The 14,141-nt window shown below is 44.3% G+C and overlaps 1 protein-coding gene across 5 annotated transcripts in view; it reads right to left on the reverse strand.

The window, feature by feature from the left end:
• The window catches only part of LOC115476680 (sialoadhesin-like), a 171,961-nt gene that overhangs the window by 43,001 nt on the left and 114,819 nt on the right, over positions 1-14,141 (reverse strand). The gene's annotated exons all lie outside the window — the stretch shown is intronic.

A 14,141-nucleotide genomic window follows, 5' to 3' on the forward strand; every position in this document is an offset into this window, starting at 1 on the left:
CCTCCATACCAGCCTGGTGCTCAGGGAATGAATGCATTGGGACAGGGTTAACATGCTGGTATAGATTCCAGGGTAGTCAAGCTAGTTTGTGCCTCCCAGCCTCTAAGCAGTGACAGCAACATGGGCCAAGGATTGGGTGGCAGAGCCGGAGGCGGGGATAGTGCTGGGCAGATTTACACAGTCTGTGCCAGAGCCGGTGGTGGGAGGAGGGGCTGGTGGTTGGGAGGCGGGGATAGTGCTGGGCAGACTTATACGGTCTGTGCCAGAGCCGGTGGTGGGAGGAGGGGCTGGTGGTTGGGAGGCGGGGATAGTGCTGGGCAGATTGTGCCCTGAAAAGGACAAGTACAAATCAAGGTAAGGTATACACAAAAAGTAGCACATATGAGTTTATCTTGTTGGGCAGACTGGATGGACCATGCAGGTCTTTTTCTGCCGTCATCTGCTATGTTACTATGTTACTTTCTGACCAGGTGTACCACAGAGATTCGGAGAGGAGGCAGGGAGCAGGGACAAGCAATGTAGTTTTTTGGAGGCACTGTGACCCAGGGGCATATCTGCATGGGGCCACAGGGGCCTGGGCCCCCGCAGATTTCGCCCTGGACCCCCCAACCACCGTTAACCCTCCCCCGCCTACCGCCATCAACCCTTTCCCCGCCTACTGCCGTCACCTACCCCCGAGGTCCGCTTCCTCCTGCCGGTTTTTTAAAATATTACTTCAGCTGGCGGGGGACCCCAACCCCCGCCAGCCCAGCTGAGGTCTTCTTTAACTTCTTCATCCTCATGCTGTGAAAGCTGCATCCTTCCAGTTGGATGGAGTCTGATGTTGCAGCACATTGACGTCCTGCACGTACAACGTGCTGCGACGTCAGACTCCGTCCAACTGGAAGGATGCAGCTTTCACAGCACGAGGATGAAGAAGTTAAAGAAGACCTCGGCTGGACTGGCAGGGGTTGGGGTCCCCCGCCAGCTGAAGTAATATTTTAAAAAACCGGCAGGAGGAAGCGGACCTCGGGGGTAGGTGACGGCTGTAGGCAGGGAAAGGGTTGACGGCGGTAGGCGGGGGAGGGTTAACGGCGGTAGGGGGGGCGGCAGCCGGGGGGGCTATAATGTGCCCCCTCACTCTAGCCCCTGCCCCCCCTACTGCCGAACCTCAGATACACCCCTGCTGTGACCCACACTGCTGCCACTTATTCAAGAGAGATTTGGTAGTCAGGAGCAGTGGAGGAAAAATAATTGAGAAAAGAGAAAGGTGGAGAAAGAAAGAAGAGAAAAGGGTGAGGGAGGGAGATAAAATGGAGAGGTGGAGGACAGAGAGATGATGAAGCTGCTGAAGGTGGATATAATGGAGAAGAATTGAAGATATGGATGATAGAGAAGAGAGAAGGAAGAAGGCAGGGATGGAGAAAAGAGAGCAGAGAATGAAGAGGGTAGAAAGAAGAGAGACCAGGGAAGGAGGAGTGGTAAATGTGTGAGGAAGGACCAGTTGAGCACTGTGGTGTGCAGAGATCAGCAAGATGTGTATATATATGAGAGAAAGTTTGGAAGAGTTTGTGTTAGGAGAAGGGGAATGAGGTGTAAATGTGTGAGAGTTGGGGTGTGGAGTGCATGTGTCAGTATGTGATAGTGGAAGACAGAAAGGTGTATATACTTGAGACAGTCAAGGAGAGAGCTGTACAAGGAACCACATAGATTTAGGCAGCAGGTAAATGTGTGTGTAATATGTAGTTAATGTTAGTTTGCTAACTGTGTGAGGATTCCTTGATGTGGTGTTTTATGTGGTGGTCTCTGTTTTTATAGTGCCATGTCATTTTATCTCTGTGAATGTATTTATTGTAAACTGCCATGAGCTTTACAGATTTGCAGGTTATAAATGTTCTAAATAAATAAATTTTTAAGTTGAGTATTTTCATAATTACATGAAGTGGAACACTGATTCCCTCTCTAGGAAGAGAGTTATAATCTAGAACCTCATAAAGTTCTGAACGATGTTCTTACTCCATTTCCAATTTGAAAGGGATTGCTTGAGCCATTTCACAGAAAAAGCCAGGACAAGATTTATTTTCTGGAGAAGATCTACATCTCTCAGAGATGGATCAGATGGAATGCCATAGGACTCCCCATCTGAGAGGTCCTGATTTGTCTCCCAGGAAAGGTCTGAGTCCAATTCTTCAAAGTACTGTTTATGAGAAGTACGTGGAAGAGAGTGTCGACTAGAGCGTTGACTATGTCGAGGTGCATCAAGGCTGCTGAGTCTCCAAAGTTTGAGAAAGTTCCTCTGCCGATGTCAACAATGTGTCGGTCAGCTTTGTGCCACATTGGATGGTCAATGCTGAGCCAGTGTGCAGGATCTCTTCTGTGACTGTCTCTCTGATGTATCAATGAGCTGGGCTGGGCTGAGGCTGGTGCAAGCACCCTATAAGCCTGTATAGAGCCCTGAAAGCTCTTCCTTGAGCATGGTCCAGATTTCGTCATGAAGAGTAGGCGTCGGTTTCAGTTGAGTAAGCAGTGTGGATGCAGCCTGAGTTATAGCCTTTACAGGTGTAGGAGATCTTGAAGGCTCTTGATGAGAGATGAGTCAAAGAGAAGAAGAGCAGTCACTGCGGCATGGACGTTTCCTGTGCATCGAGGACGTCAATGCAGGAGAGGTGTGGGCAGAGTGCTTGGAGGGAGAACAATGGTGATGCTTCTTAGGCTTTTTACACTGCAGGTCCCTTGAATTTTGTAGCACCAATGATGAGGACATAGAGTCCTTACGGTATGAGGTACCAAGTCCAATGAATATTCATTATGGATATCCCGAAAGCCTGGCTGGCTAGAGTGCCTACATGACCAGGTTTGGGAACCACTGGAGTACACGGTCAGGCATTTTCGAAAGACAAGGATGCCCATCTTTCGACACAAATCGGAAGATGGGCGTCCTTCTCACAGGGTCACCCAAATCGGCATAATTGAAAGCCGATTTAGGGCGTCCCCTACTGCTTTCCATTGTGGGGATGACCAAAGTTCCTGGGGCCGTGATGGAGGCATAGCAAAGGCAGGACTTGGGCGTGCCTAACACATGAGCGTCCTCGACCCATAATCGAAAAAAAGGGCGTCCCTGATGAGCATTTGGACGACTTTACCTGGTCCAGCTTTTCTTACGACCAAGGTATAAAAAGGTGCCCGAACTGACCAGATGACCACTGGAGGGAATCGGGGATGACCTCCCCTTACACCCCCAGTGGTCACTAACCCCCTCCCACCCTCAAAAAAGAACTTTAAAAATATTTTGTGCGAGCCTTTATGCCAGCCTCAAATGTCATACTCAGGTCCATCGCAGCAGTATGCAGGTCCCTGGAGCAGTTTTAGTGGGTGTTGTGCACTTCAGGCAGGCAGACCCAGGCCCATCCCCCCATACCTGTTACGTTTGTGGTGGTAAATGTGAGCCCTCCAAAACCCACTACAAGCCCACTGTACCCACATCTAGGTGCCCCCTTCACCCGTAAGGGCTATGGTAGTGGTGCATAGTTGTGGGTAGTGGGTTTTGGGGGGGGGGCTCAGAACACAAGGTAAGGGAGCTATGTACCTGGGAGCTTTTTCTGAAGTCACTGCAGGAACATAGTAACATGGAGGGGCATAATCGAACGGCACCGGCCAAACAGCTTTTTTTTCTCGCTAATACGGTTGGGCCCGACCAAATGTCAGAGTTCGCAGGGTTTGAGATGGCTGGCATCGGTTTTCGGCCATAATGGAAAATAATGCTGGCGATCTCAAACCCGGCCAAATCCAAGGCATTTGGTCATGGGAGGAGCCAGCATTTGTAGTGCACTGGTCCCCCTGACATGCCAGGACACCAACCGGGTACCCTAGGGGGCACTTCTAAAAATTAAAAAAATAAATAAAAATAGCTCCGAGGTGCATAGCTCCCTTACCCTGGTTGCTGAGCCCCCCAAATCCCCCCCAGAACCCACTCCCCACAACTCTACACCATTACCATAGCCCTTATGGGTGAAGGGGGGCACCTACATGTGGGTACAGTGGGTTTTGGGGGGAGGGGTTGGAGGGCTCCCATTTACCACCACAAGTGTAACAGGTAGGGGGGGATGGGCCTGGGTCTGCCTGCCTGAAATGCACAGCACCCACTAAAACTGCTCCAGGGACCTGCATACTGCTGTCATGGAGCTGGGTATGACATTTCAGGCTGGCATAGAGGCTGGCAAAAAAATGTTTTTAAAATTTTTTTTGGGATGGGAGGGAGTTGGTGACCACTGGGGGAGTAAGGGGAGGTCATCCCCAATTCCCTCTGGTGGTCATTTGGTGAGTTGGGACTCCTTTTTGAAGCTTGGTCATGAAAAAAAAGGGACCAAGTACAGCCGGCGAAATGCTCTACAAGCCTGGCTTTTTTTTCCATTATTGGGCGAAGCCAGCCATCTTGTGAGAACGCCCCCGTCCTGCCCCCGTCCCGCCTTCACTACCCTACTGACACACCCCCTTCATGTTTCGCCGGCTCCGCGATGGAAAGCAGTTGAACCTGGCCAAAATCGGCTTTCGATTATACCGATTTGGCCGGGTTCAGGACATCGCTGGCCATCTTCCGATTTGTGTCAGAAGATGGCTAGAGATCACTTTCAAAAATGAGCTGGATAGTAACATAGTAGATGACAGCAGAGAAAGACCTGTACGGTCCATCCAGTCTCAGAAAGCAACAAGGCAAACGATCTGCAAAATCCAACGTGGAAAATAAACCAGCAGATCAGTATAATATCCAAAAAGACTTTATTGAGGATACCGTGTATGAAACAAATGCCCGACACAGGCCGTGTTTCGCCCAACAATAGGGCTGCGTCAGGGCCTATAATAAATAACAAACATATAAAATTAGAAATATGTGAAATTATAAAACATAAAATATATATAAAATATAAAACATGAATTATACTGTTCGTGTAAAACATAGACATGACTTATAAACACTAAAAGTGCTTTTTTAATTCAAAATTTTATAAAATAATATTGGACATTAATTAATATAGAGATACATATACATATGCATACAAAATATACAGTGAACATCTAAAATGACATTAGACATCAAATTAATATTTGAACATATAATATAAGAATATATAAGAAAATGCATAAAATATATAAATCTGCCAAAAACCAACAGGATAAGAACATATGTACTACATATACATTCCAAAATACCAGTAAAAGAAGGGCACAAACATAAAAATATTAAAAAAACAACAAAACCATTAGGAAAAAACCAAAAAATTGAGGACACCTACCTAGTCTGTATCTTTCTTAAATAAGATCGGCTGAAAAAGGAACAAATATATAGAGCACCCATAATTATCTCAAACATCCAGGAATAGTAAAACAACAGCTCAGAAAATCAGAATAATAAAAAAATAATAAAAATAATAATAAAGAAATGCCAAACAAATAGATGTAAAATACTTACTATCAAATTATATGTCAAAACAAGAATATAAGGAATCTTCTTCATAAAAAACCAGCATGAGCAGCATAAAATAGAAAATCCCTGGATGAGTAAAAAATACAAAATGCAAAATAAAAATAAATGAATGAATAATAAATAAATAATGGAATTCTTTTTGAAAAGTGATAAAATAGTAATAATAAAAAAGTAATAAAACAATAATGAAAAAATAATAATAAAATAATAATGAAGTGAAAGCAAATGTATGAGAAAAACTAATATATTATGGACTAATGTGCAATATAATATATAAGTGATGTGAATGATGGTCTTTAAAAATGATTGAATCGTCATTATAATACCAACAACAAATGTGTAAACTATCCTGCTTATAATCGAACGAGAAAAACGCCCAAGTTCCGACCTAAATCGGGAGATGGACGTTTATCTCACAAAAACGAATAAAGCGGTATAATCGAAAGCCGATTTTTGGACGTTTTCAACTGCACTCCGTCGCGGATGCGGACAAAGTTTATGGGGGCGTGTCAGAGGTGTGGTGAAGGCGGAACTGGGGCGTGGTTATCTGCCGAACAAAGATGGGCGCATTTCACTGATAATGGGAAAAAAGTATGCGTTTTTAGCTAGAATTTAGGACACTTTTCCTGGACCCTGTTTTTTCACGAATAAGGCCCCAAAAAGTGCCCTAAATGACCAGATGACCACTGGAGGGAATCGGGGATGACCTCCCCTGACTCCCCCAGTGGTCACTAACCCCCTCCCACCACAAAAAAATGATGTTTCACAACTTTTTATTTTCACCCTCAAATGTCATACCCAGCTCCCTGGCAGCAGTATGCAGGTCACTGGAGGAGTTGTTAGGGGGTGCAGTGGACTTCAGGCAGGTGGACCCAGGCCCATCCCCCCTACCTGTTACAATTGTGCTGCTTAATGCTTATTAGTCGTCCAACCCCCCCAAACCCACTGTACCCACATGTAGGTGCCCCCCTTCACCCCTTAGGGCTATAGTAATGGTGTAGACTTGTGGGCAGTGGGTTTTGAGGGGGATTTGGGGGGCTCAACACACAAGGGAAGGGTGCTATGCACCTGGGAGCTCTTTTACCTGTTTTTTTGGTTTTGTAAAAGTGCCCCCTAGGGTGCCCGGTTGATGTCCTGGCATGTGAGGGGGACCAGTGCACTACGAATCCTGGCCCCTCCCACGAATAAATGTCTTGGATTTATTCGTTTTTGAGCTGGGCGCTTTCATTTTCCATTATCGCTGAAAAACAAAAACGCCCAGCTCACACATTGTTGAATAAAACATGGGCGTCTATTTTTTCCCAAAATACGGTTCGGTCCGCCCCTTCACGGACCCGTTCTCGGAGATAAACGCCCATGGAGATAGGCGTTTTCATTCAATTATGCCCCTCCATATATAGTATACAATGATGCTCTAACAAGTTCTCAGAACTGTCAATTGTGAATCATCTTTGATAAATGCAAATCAAACGTCACGTTCAAAATAACCTAGCATGTGCTTGCTAAAGCATCTGTATATGAGTCTACATCCAGAGATTTAATCATAATGTGTCTAAAAAAAATCATGTGCTGCAAAAAATATATAGAGGTGCTGATCTTAATCCCTGTAGTAGGAGCAAACAACATCAGAGAGTGATGTGTATACAATTCATTGCTAACAGCAAGGGGCTCCTGCTGAGAGGCAGCTAACTATGGTAAATCACATTGCCACACAATTCATTGTAAAGGACAGGGGGCTCCTGCTGAGAAACAGCTGACTATTACAAAACAAATTGCCCCTTGAAATTGCCTGAGGTGTGCTGGCTCAAACTCTATTAGAAATGTGAAGACATCCATGAGCAGCATTAAGTAAGCATTCCGATACATGCAGACAGCTTTTAGCTCATTGTACTGACAACTTAGGTAGAAAAAGGGCTAACTAACTTGAGGCATATTTTCAAAGCATTTTGGGAGGCTAAGTTCCATAGGTTTCTATGGAACTTTGGGAGGCTAAGTGCTTTGAAAATAAGCCTCATAGTAACATAGTAGATGACGGCAGAAAAAGACCTGCACGGTCCATCCAGTCTGCCCAACAAGATATACTCATATGTGTATACCTTACCTTGATTTGTACCTGCCTTTTTCAGGGCCCAGACCGTACAAGTCTGCCCAGCAGTATTTCCCGCCTCCCAACCACCAGTCCCGCCTCCCATCTCCGGCTCTGGCACAGACCGTATAAGTCTGCCCTCCACTATCCTCGCCTCCCAACTACCAACCTCTCTTCCCCCACCTGCTCCGCCACCCAATTTTGGCTAAGCTTCTGAGGATCCATTCCTACTGCACAGGATTCCTTTATGCACATCCCACGCATGTTTGAACTCCGTTATCGTTTTCATCTCCACCACCTCCCGCGGGAGGGCATTCCAAGCATCCACCACCCTCTCCGTGAAAAAATACTTCCTGACATCTTTTTTGAGTCTGCCCCCCTTCAATCTCATTTCATGTCTTCTCGTTCTACCGCCTTCCCATCTCCAGAAAAGATTTTTTTTGCGGATTAATACCTTTCAAGTATTTGAACGTCTGTATCATATCACCCCTGTTCCTCCTAATATCTAACAAACAAATGGTCTTATTCTCCCATACTACTGAAAATAACTTCTACAGTGATACGATCTTAAATAAAAACCATCATTTAAAACTATACAAAAAAAGGGGGGGGGGGGAGAAGGAATACTCACTGGATGACGTCAGATAGACAATGAATAGCCTGCTAACAAAGGCTGGAAAAACCGTTGCAAATGCAAACACATCCTTAAATACCCCATTTCCGGTTTGGATTTTAAAAAATGTTGCTTCAAAAACCACCTGCATGTATAATGATCTAAATGATATTATAATGTGAATTTAAAAAGACAACTAACTGTAGAATCACTAAAATAATGTGTAGAATTGATTAGAAAATATTACATATAATTGAAACCATATGTAAATAAGATGCAGTGCATGAGTGGTGAAATCTTATATCATATTGAAGTTGAAAAAAGAGGGATCATTGAAATTATGTGTGAAAAAAATATAATAAAAGAAAAAAGAAAAAAATGTATATATGTGTATATAGAAGATGTGAAAAGTGTTCATGAAAGTGAAAACCTCACCATAACTTAAAAGTTACTTGCATGGATGGATGACCTTATATACTGTTCAAAAATCATATCAAAAATACTTACCAGCTAATAATCAAAATAGAAAAATGCCTATATAGAGGGGCATAATTGAACGAAAACGTCTATCTCCATGGGCGTTTATCTCCGAGAACGGGTCCGTGAAGGGGTGGACCAAACCGTATTTTTGAAAAAATTAGACGTCCATGTTTTATTCGACAATTTGTGAGCTGGGCGTTTTTGTTTTTCAGTGATAATGGAAAATGAAAAGCCCAGCTCAAAAACGAATAAATGCAAGGCATTTGTTCGTGGGAGGGGCCAGGAGTCGTAGTGCACTGGTCCCCCTCACATGCCAGGACACCAACCGGGCACCCTAGGGGGCACTTTTACAAAAACAAAAAAAAAGGTAAAAGAGCTCCCAGGTGCATAGCACCCTTCCCTTGTGTGTTGAGCCCCCCAAACCCCCTCAAAACCCACTGCCCACAAGTCTACACCATTACTATAGCCCTAAGGGGTGAAGGGGGGCACCTACATGTGGGTACAGTGGGTTTGGGGGGGTTGGACGACTAAGCATTAAGCAGCACAATTGTAACAGGTAGGGGGGGGATGGGCCTGGGTCCACCTGCCTGAAGTCCACTGCACCCCCTAACAACTGCTCCAGGGACCTGCATACTGCTGCCAGGGAGGTGGGTATGACATTTGAGGGTGAAAATAAAAAGTTGTGAAACATCATTTTTTGTGGTGGGAGGGGGTTAGTGACCACTGGGGGAGTCAGGGGAGGTCATCCCCGATTCCCTCTGGTGGTATTCTGGTCATTTAGGGCACTTTTTGGGGCCTTATTCATGAAAAAACAGGGTCCAGGAAAAGTGCCCTAAATTCTAGCTACAAACGCATACTTTTTTTCCATTATTGGCGAAAGGCGCCCATCTCTGTTCGGGTGATAACCACACCCCAGTCCCGCCTTCACCACGCCTCCGACACGCCCCCATCAACTTTGTACGCTTCCGCGATGGAGTGCAGTTGAAAACGTCCAAGTTTGGCTTTCGATTATACCGCGTTATTCGTTTTTGGGAGATAAACGCCTATCTCCCAATTTAGGTCGCAATATAGGCGTTTTTGTCTTTCGATTATAAGCTGGACTGTGACCCAAATCGGGAAATAGACGTTTATCTCACAAAAACGAATAAAGCGGTATAATTGAAAGCCGAATTTGGACGTTTTCAACTGCACTCCGTTGCGGATGTGGACAAAGTTGATGGAGGCGTGGTGAAGGCGGAACTGGGGCGTGGTTTCGCCGATAATGGAAAAAAAAATGTGCGTTTTTAGGGAGAATTTAGGGCACTTTTCCTGGACCCTGTTTTTCCACGAATAAGGCCCCAAAAAGTGCCCTAAATGACCAGATGACCACTGGAGGGAATCGGGGATGACCTCCCCTGACTCCCCCAGTGGTCACAAACCCCCTCCCCCCACAAAATATGCCGTTTCACAACTTTTTATTTTCACCCTCAAATGTCATACCCACCTCCCTGGCAGCAGTATGCAGGTCACTGGAGCAGTTATTAGGGGGTGCAGTGGACTTCAGGCAGGTGGACCCAGGCCCATCTCCCCACCCACCTGTTACACTTGTGCTAGTAAATGGGAGCCCTCCAAACCGCCCCCCAAACCCACTGTACCCACATGTAGGTGCCCCCCTTCACCCCTTAGGGCTATAGTAATGGTGTAGACCTGTGGACAGTGGGTTTTGAGGGGGATTTGGGGGGCTCAACACACAAGGGAAGGGTGCTATGCACCTGGGAGCTCTTTTACCTTTTTTTTTGTTTTTGTAAAAGTGCCCCCTAGGGTGCCCGGTTGGTGTCCTGGCATGTGAGGGGGACCAGTGCACTACGACTCCTGGCCCCTCCCACGAACAAATGCCTTGGATTTATTCGTTTTTGAGCTGGGCGCTTTCATTTTCCATTATCACTGAAAAACAAAAACGCCCAGCTCACAAATTGTCGAATAAAACATGGGCGTCTATTTTTTTTCGAAAATACGGTTCAGTCCGCCCCTTCACGGACCCGTTCTCGGAGATAAACGCCCATGGAGATAGACGTTTTTGTTCAATTATGCCCCTCTATGTGAACTAAAGCTGAATAGAAGCAAAAAATTGAAAACTTAACAATTGTATTAATTTTATAAATAAATCACAATAAGTAAAATGGTGTAACTAAATGATAAAAATATGAAATATGAAAATTTAAAAATAAAATACATAAATAATGAAAAAGCATAATTATGAAAAATCGAAATGAATGAAAAATGGAATATAATAATGCATAACATATCATGGGTAATAATGAAAAATGCAATGATACAAATATGTTCAAAAATGATGAAAAATGAAAAAATAATAAAAATAAAAATAATAGCAAAACAAATCAGCTACCAATGTATGGTAAATACTCAAATAAAAATAATAATACATATAAATAAATATATAAATGAAAATATGAAAGTAGCGAATTGAAAAAATAAAAAGGTTGTAAGTTGAAATGTATATAATGTGAATTTAAAGGAATACAGATAAATCTGTTTCCATATTCAGACCTTCTGGATATAACGTCTGTAATTCAAAAATGAATTGTTGTTCTTTCTTATTGGGCGAAGCCAGCCTTATCGTGAGAACGCCCCCGTCCTGCCCCCGTCCCTACTTCACTACCCTACCGACACGCCCCTTTCATGTTTCGCCGGCTCCGCGATGGAAAGCAGTTGAACCCGGCCAAAATCGGCTTTTGATTATACCGATTTGGCTGGGTTCAGGACATCGCCGGCCTTCTCCCGATTTGTGTCGGAAGATGGCTGGAGATCACTTTCAAAAATGTGCTGGATAGTAACATAGTAGATGACAGCAGAGAAAGACCTGTACGGTCCATCCAGTCTGCCCAACAAGATAAACTCATATGTGCTACTTTATGTGTATACCTGGCTTTGATTTGTATCTGCCATTTTCAGGGCACAGACCGTAGACGTCTGCCCAGCACTAGCCCCGCCTCCCCCCACCGGCTCTGCCACCCAATCTCCACTAAGCTTCTGAGGATCCATTCCTTCTGAACAGGATTCCTTTATATTTATCCCACACATTTTTGAATTCCGTTACCGTTTTCATCTCCACCACCTCCCGCGGGAGGGCATTCCAACTATCCACCACTCTCTCCGTGAAAAAATACTTCATGACATTTTTCTTGAGTCTGCCCCCCTTCAATCTCATTTCATGTCCTCTAGTTCTACTGCCTTCCCATCTAGGGTGCCCAGTTGGTTTCCTGGCATGTCAGGGGGACCAGTGCACTACGAATGCTGGCTCCTCCCATGATTAAAGGGCTTGCATGTGGTCATTTCTGAGATGGGCGTCCTTAGTTTCCATTATCGCCGAAAATCAGAAACGACCAAGTCTAAGGACGACCATCTCTAGGGACGACCATCTCTAGGGACAACCTAAATCTCAAGATTTGGGCGTCCCCGACCGTATTATCGAAACGAAAGATGGATACCCATCTTGTTTCGATAATGCGGGTTTCCCTGCTCCTTTGCCAGGACATCCTCAGGAAAACTTGGGTGCCCCTTTCGATTATGCCTCTCCACATGTCCCAATGTTCTGGACCCAAGCACTGAACAAACTAGTTATGGAGATCTGTGCCTGAAATAGTCCTATTGCATCTAGTACACTTCTTAAAGCCACTTAGTACTCTTGTTTACAGGGAGGAAAAAATGGCTGATGCTAGGTCAAAAGGCTCTATGGCTTGGGGAGCTCAAGTAGTCACGTATATGAAACCAGTCGATGCTGCCTGGGCACAAAAAGGGCTCAAAAGGCTGAAAAAGCCAAAAATTGAACAACTTAATATCTAAAAATAAAAGAATATGAATAAGAATGTCCAGAAAAAGGGAAGGCACCAGAAGGGAAAGTTTGACTCGTTGAGGAGAGATTAAAAAAACCTCTCTGCTCAGCAGAAAATGATAGACTGCTGGTCTCGCACTTGAGCATCGGTCAGAAAGGAACCCACGGATGTGCGGTAGGGGGACTGCCTCAAAGATTTAATGTGACAGTGCACTTGACAGTGTCCGCACCAGGTTCCATGGATATATCACCTACACGTGAGAATTTCTTGCCTGCTTGTCCTCAGAGAATGAAAAATATTTCTTTATATGAAAATTTGATTTTTCTCTGATGGACAGCGGGTTTTGGAAATATGCCTTTGAATTTCTATATTGGGATCTTTATTATTCTAAATTGTTCTATTTTTCCAATAAGAGATGTGTCGGGTATAATATTTACACATCTGCCTTTTAATAGGCTGTGAAACTTGTTGCCAAAAGTGAGGCTACTATAGGCTATGGATGGCCACCTCTGCCTCCATTTAAGCATAGCTCTGCACACTGAATTCAAGAATTGGTATCTTTTTTACGTATGTCTATTTGTGATTGACCATTCAATTCCTTTGGGTGTTTAAAAATTTAAGGGGTCCTTTTACTAAGCTGCGGTAAAAAGTGGCCTGCGGTAGACTAGGCGCGTGCATTGGACGTACGCTGGGCCAGTTTTTAAAACAGCTACAAAAAAATGGTGCTTTTTTAATGGTTCAGGAAAAGGGCCTGTGGTAAAAACGAAACCAGCATGCACCCAAAACCCACTTGAGCCCTTAATGCCATCCATTGATCTAGCGGTAAAGGCTCATGTACCTGTCATAAGTACATAAGTATTGCCATACTGGGAAAGACCAAAGGTCCATCGAGCCCAGCATCCTGTTTCCAACAGTGGTCAATCCAGGTCACAAATACCTGGCAAGATCCCAAAAATGTACAAAACATTTTATACTGCTTATCCCAGAAATAGTGGATTTTCCCCAAGTCCATTTAATAATGGTCTATGGACATTTCCTTTAAGAAGCCGTCCAAACCTTTTTTAAATTCCGCTAAGCTAACCGCCTTTACCACATTCTCTGGCAACGAATTCCAGAGTTTAATTACACGTTGAATGAAGAAAAATTTTCTCTGATTTGTTTTAGATTTACTACATTGTAGCTTCATCGCATGCCCCCTAGTCTTAGTATTTTTGGAAAGTGTGAACAGATGCTTCACATCTACCCGTTCAACCCCACTCATTATTTTATAGACCTCTATCATATCTCCTCTCAGCCGCCTTTTCTCCAAGTTGAAGAGCCCTAGCCGCTTTAGCCTTTCCTCATAGGGAAGTCATCCCATCCCCTTTATCATTTTTGTTGCCCTTCTCTGCACCTTTTCTAATTCCACTATATCTTTTTTGAGACGTGGCGACCAGAATTGAACACAATATTCAAGGTGTGGTCGCACCATGGAGCGATACAAAGGCATTATAACATCCTCATTTTTGTTTTCCATTCCTTTCCTAATAATACCTAACATTCTATTTGCTTTCTTAGCTGCAGCAGCATACTGAGCAGAAGGTTTCAACGTATCATCAACGACGACACCTAGATCCCTTTCTTGGTCCGTGACTCCTAACGTGGAACCTTGCATGACATAGCTATAAT

Source organism: Microcaecilia unicolor, chromosome 8 (assembly GCF_901765095.1).
Source record: "Microcaecilia unicolor chromosome 8, aMicUni1.1, whole genome shotgun sequence".
NCBI lineage: Eukaryota > Metazoa > Chordata > Amphibia > Gymnophiona > Siphonopidae > Microcaecilia > Microcaecilia unicolor.